Source organism: Primulina eburnea, chromosome 14 (assembly GCF_022965805.1).
Source record: "Primulina eburnea isolate SZY01 chromosome 14, ASM2296580v1, whole genome shotgun sequence".
NCBI lineage: Eukaryota > Viridiplantae > Streptophyta > Magnoliopsida > Lamiales > Gesneriaceae > Primulina > Primulina eburnea.
Genome location: NC_133114.1, coordinates 8,058,005 through 8,064,004, shown reverse-complemented (window position 1 = coordinate 8,064,004; position 6,000 = coordinate 8,058,005).

The window sequence follows — 6,000 nt, the reverse complement described above, 5'->3', positions numbered from 1 at the left end:
TAGAGTCTTAATTGTTGTATTTGACTTAAAATGATTTCTCGGAGAGAGAAGTTGTTTTTGTTTCTGATTCAAGGAATATTTCTACTATTTCAATTTTATCACTGTGAGGGTTTTTGAGCTTTAATTTAATATTCTTGTTTTGTTCAAGTATTAGTCGGTTTATGATTTATTTATATAAAAGTTATATGTTGATTAACAATTTAATTCGACAATAAATTTATACTGCTTCCATGAATTCAGTGATCCATAATTGTCATTGTTGAAATATATAGAGTTAGGTCCTTAGAATTCTTGGATGCTACGTAACCAGAGTTTTTTGTAATTAGTTGTTGTATTCTTTCCTATTCTTATGGTCTTTCCCTGTTATTAGGAATCAGTTGTGATTCTTCCTAGTTTTGTGGTCTATTACGTTTTTTAGCCATGTATATGTATGGTTTCACAATGAATGAATAACACAGATTATTATTTACAAAATAAGTGTTCTTCTACATGGTATCAGAGCCATGGAGACCTAAAATTCTGATACACCCATCTCAGACGCTGACATATCACCTTCCCCAACCTCGAAACACTTTGCACATCAAATCACAAACCACAAACTCACATACCACAATTCAATGGTCACAATCCATGCTCATGTACTTGTGGAAGAAGCAAGGAAGACTTTCTTAAAGTATTAACAAGGCGCCAAAACCCGAGGAATCAGCGGCCAAAGCTTGGAAGGCAATTGAAAGCATAATCAAATCGTGGCTCATTGGATCAATGACTAAAGAGACGGGTATCAACTTCCTTCTCTGTCATACAGCTGCAGATATCTGGGAAACAACCCTGCTAACCTACTCCAGCTCAGAAAACACCCTAGAGCTCTTCGAAACCGAAACCCAGGTGTATGAAATGCGCCTAGGAGACCTAAGTGCTACACAGTACTACAACAATTTAACAAGACAATGGCAGAAAATTTACTTGTACGACACACACAACTGGACGTGCCCAGACGACAAATCACTCTTTAGCAAGATTTTTGAAACAAAGAGGGTTTTCAAATTCCTGCCAGGTCTTAACAAAGAGCTCGATGATAAGAGGACGAGTTATCAGCATCAAGCCACTGCCATCTCTTAGGGCAGTCTTCTCTATGATTCTTCATGAAGAAAGCCGTCAAAAGGTAATGATAGTAGGATCACCAGTGTAAGGTCTAGAAATTCGAACAACGTAATCTGATTGCATGAAAATCTAGGGTTTTGTTAAAATGTTTTTTTAATTATTTTTAATGCATGATCGTGAAATAAATATGTATTTCATTTTATGAATTACCATATTTCATTTATTAGGCCTTTTAGCAGTACTTCACGATCAAATGAGGAATGGAAATCGGAGACAATTAAGGAAAAAATGTTTTTATTAATAATTAATTCTAGTTATTTAATATATGGTGTAAATAAATGTGATTTTCGAAAATGGCTTTGTTGAGGTATTTTTACCCATCGAGACGTATTTTAAACCAGTAGGCAATTTTTAGCATATCGGAGGACTTTTTGAGAGTTTGGGCAATATTTTCAAAAGCTTACCTGAACAAAATATTTTGCGAGGGTGTTTTTAGGCTTAACGGGACTATTTTAATATATAATGGTCCTAAAATCCTTCAAAACCTCATTATTTTTAATTTAGGCCCATTATATACTAAACATTATATCTAACCCTACCTCCCAAAACCCTAATCACCATACCTCATTATCGACCGTCCCTCTCCACCTCCAGCAGCAGATTTTTGAAAGTTTCAACAGCTCCATACTAGAACTTTTCTCATGGCTTTTCAAAGGAACTATTCCCCGTCTCTCCTGTGTCTGTTCTACGCGATTGTATCAAGGTTTTGGAGCGTAAATACGAGAAGGCACGCCCTAAACCATTATTTTCGCATCTTTCACATCATAGTACACATTTTATTTGATCTTGCATGTCACACATTTGACCTACTGTTATGAAATGGTTTACACGAGCTTCGACATGAAAATATTGGTTTTATATACATGTAACTCACGTTTATGTGTACTGTTGGAAGGGGTAGGGATTCATTCACAGCAGGTTTTTCATTGTGTCAAGTGGAAAAATTCAGATCGGGGACACCTTTGAAAGGGGACCTATCGGATCAATAGTTTTATGGTGGGTCACGTTTAGGAGGAAAGGCTAACGTGTAAGTGTCGAACCATGCCATGGTGCAGACCCAAGAGAGTCTGAGTCATGGTTCATTAAGGCCCAAGCATGGCTAGCCATGGCTAGGGACAGATCGGGTGTCTGAGATTTGCTTGAGGGGTGCACGAGTTTGGGGTTTTGAGTGTCCTGCTCATGTCCATTTGCTTGAGGCGACATGCCATGGTTAGATAGGTCCAATAGGGTCCAATCATGTCCTATAGTGGGTTGGTTTTGTAGTGACCCGTTCCAGAATCACCTACTAATCAAGAATTAAGCATGCAATTAACTTAATTAATAACAATCAGAGATAATTGCGGAAAATGGTCAACAAACGATAGTTATACAACCCAAATGAAGTCCAGAATAACTCAGAATAAAAAATATGCGGTACAACCATATCGAATCAAACAGTACTGAAGAACTAAATCAACCAGCTACTCAACGTCCTCCTCATCCTCCTCCTGAGCCATCCAACCTGAGGCCTGCCCCGTGGGAATGGGGTGTCCAAGATAAACAAAACCGAGGACTGTGAGCGATAAGAACGCCCAGTACAAAAGCATGAGTATACAAATCTATATGAAATGCATATGCTATGATATGATACCAGGGATATTCAAGGAACAAGAATCACAAAAGATCTCAACATGCTCAGTCTAGAGGCGCCAAGTGGATAGTGCCGCGCGGTACTCCTCTGGGTCACTACATCCACTACAAGATCAGACGTGGACCTAAAATGTCCCGGATCACCGAAGCCCTCCCGACCCGTCGGTCACTGTGTACTCTCGGTGTCCATGCGTCCACAAAACAGGGCTGAGCGGCCCCATAAGATATAGCTTATCTCGAAAGAGATACAGATCAACAGTAAAGGCTATCTCGAAGGAGATACGGCTCAACATGAAATGCAACATGCATCATAAAGCGTGACATAATAGCATGCATCATATGACATATAACAATGCAGCAAATAATCATGCAACACATATATGAATGTATACTCAACCAGGATATCTCGGATAGTACTTTCGTACCTCTATCACTGCAATCCTAATCCACTGGGAAAACCAGAACAAATAGGTCTAGTCCAAGCCTAAACATCAAGTGAAAACCATCACTAAAACTTATACACCAGACTTAACTAGATAATCCTAAAATAATAATGATACAATTCCAAAACTTCGTCCGTCGCTAGCCCGCTGATGACGATGCTCCGAGTTCAACCTGTCCAAGTTCAAACAGTTCGTTCCCTAACTGCCCTGTCCGAACTGCTCTGCTCGGGTCGGACTGCTCGGGTCGGACTGCTCTGCTCGGGCTGCTCTGCTCGGTCGGACTGCTCGGCTCGGACTGCTCTGCTCGGTCGGACTGCTCGGCTCTGTCCGGACCGCTCTGTCAGTCCGGACCACTCTGCTCCGTCCCAACTCACTAGGGTGGCTCGGACTTGCACTAAAACACACAATACCCCTATCACAATGAGAAATCTCACGGCCTATTTATAGACCTCAGTTCGGGACTCCCGAGCCCTTGCATGCATTACGTGTCAACCCAATGCCATGCACTTTGACACCTGTCCGGACACATGTCACTCGGCCACATGCACAAAGACACCTGTCCCGACTTGACACATTACTAGACACCTCAGGACATGTTCCCTAGCACCAGCTCCGTTCGGACATTCCCTAGCACTGCACTGGTTCGGACTTCCCTAGCACTGCACTGGTTCGGACATTCCCTAGCACTGCACTGGTTCGGACTTCCCTAGCACTGCATTGGTTCTGCTCAGCCATTTCCGCTCAGCCACTACCTAGGCTGCCATGACTTCTGAACTCAGGTATGGCTTCTGAAATCCGCTATGGCAGTTCCAATGTCAATTAACACATGATTTACTTAATTAAAGATACTTAATCATGTTTAGTTAACTTAGTAGAATTCGGGCTACTACATTCTCCCCCACTTAAAAAGATTTTGTCCTCGAAATCAGGCTTAGAAGATGAACAAAACGGAATAACAACATTGTTATTACATCTCAATTGTTGTTAAATACAACTGATATTTAGATTACAACTGAAAACACAAATATATCCAAAGTACAACTACAGTACAACTTAAAAGAGCTCTGGATGCTCTGAACGCATACGGCTCTCTAACTCCCAAGTGGCTTCTTCAGTGCCTCTGCGCTGCCACTGAATTAAGACAAGAGGAATGATCTTATTCCGCAACACCTTGTCTTTGCGATCGAGAATCCGAATTGGTCGTTCCACGTAAGACAAATCCGAATCAAGTTGAACTTCAGAGGGATGTAAGATGTGAGACTCATCTGCTACATATCGTCTCAACAAAGATACGTGGAACACATCATGAATACTTGATAAGTACGGCGGCAATGCAAGTCTGTAAGCCAAATCTCCCACGCTTTCCAATATTTCAAATGGACCAATAAATCTCGGAGATAGCTTACCCTTGAGACCAAATCTCAAAATCCTGCGAAAAGGCGAAACTCGGAGAAACACTTTCTCACCTGGCTGAAATTGAAGAGGTCGACGCTTGGTGTTCGCATAACTAGCCTGTCGATCCTGAGCAGTCTTAATCCGCTTCTTGATTACTGCAACCTTATCAATAGCCTGCTGGACTAACTCCGGTCCCTCAACATGTCGTTCCCCAACTTCGTCCCAGAATAATGGAGTACGACAACGTCGCCCATACAACGCCTCAAATGGTGCCATACCAATACTACGATGATAGCTGTTGTTGTACGCGAACTCAATCAAAGGCAAATGATCCTGCCAAGCGGTTCCGAAATCCATAACACAAGCTCGCAACATATCCTCAAGCGTACGGATAGTCCTCTCCGACTGACCGTCGGTCTCTGGATGATAAGCAGTACTCAAACTTAGTGAAGTACCCAATGCTGACTGGAAACTACCCCAAAATCGTGAGGTAAAACGAGGATCTCTGTCACTAACAATACTGACTGGCACTCCATGCAAACGTACAATCTCTTGAATATACAATCGAGCCATACGATCGAAAGTGAAATCACGGTTATATGGCAGAAAATGAGCAGACTTGGTGAGTCGATCCACCACTACCCAAATAGCATCACTGTTCCTCGAAGACAATGGCAAGTGAGTAATGAAGTCCATCGTGATATGCTCCCACTTCCATTCAGGAATAGGTAAATTCAACAATAATCCTCCAGGTCGACGATGCTCTGCCTTAACCTGCTGACAAACTAGACACTTGGAGACAAACTGATAAATGCTGCGCTTCATCCCTTTCCACCAAAATCGTGTCCTCAAATCTTTATACATCTTATTGCTTCCCGGATGAACACTCAACTTGCTTCGATGAGCCTGAGACAAGATCTCTTCCCTCAAAGTGTCATCCTCTGGTACTACAACCCGATTAGACAAACACAGAAGACCATTAGACTGATAATGGAAATTGCTATCTCCACTAACTAACCGAGCTAATCTCTGAGTCTTGAGATCAGACGTCTGAGCATCTCGAATCCGAGTGAACAAAGTTGGCTCAGATAAAATGGTAGCAACACGAATGCTCTCCATACCTTTCCGATGTTTGAATTTAAACCCCAACGAACAACAATCTCTGGACAGCACTAGACTTAGCACTGGTCTGAAGTGCAGAGGATCTCACCTTGCGACTAAGAGCATCGGCTGTGAGATTCGCAGAACCTGGATGGTACTTGATCACACAGTCATAATCCTTAAGTAGATCCATCCAACGACGTTGTCTCATGTTCAACTCAGCCTGAGTGAACAGATACTTCAGACTCTTATGATCAGTAAAGATTTCAAA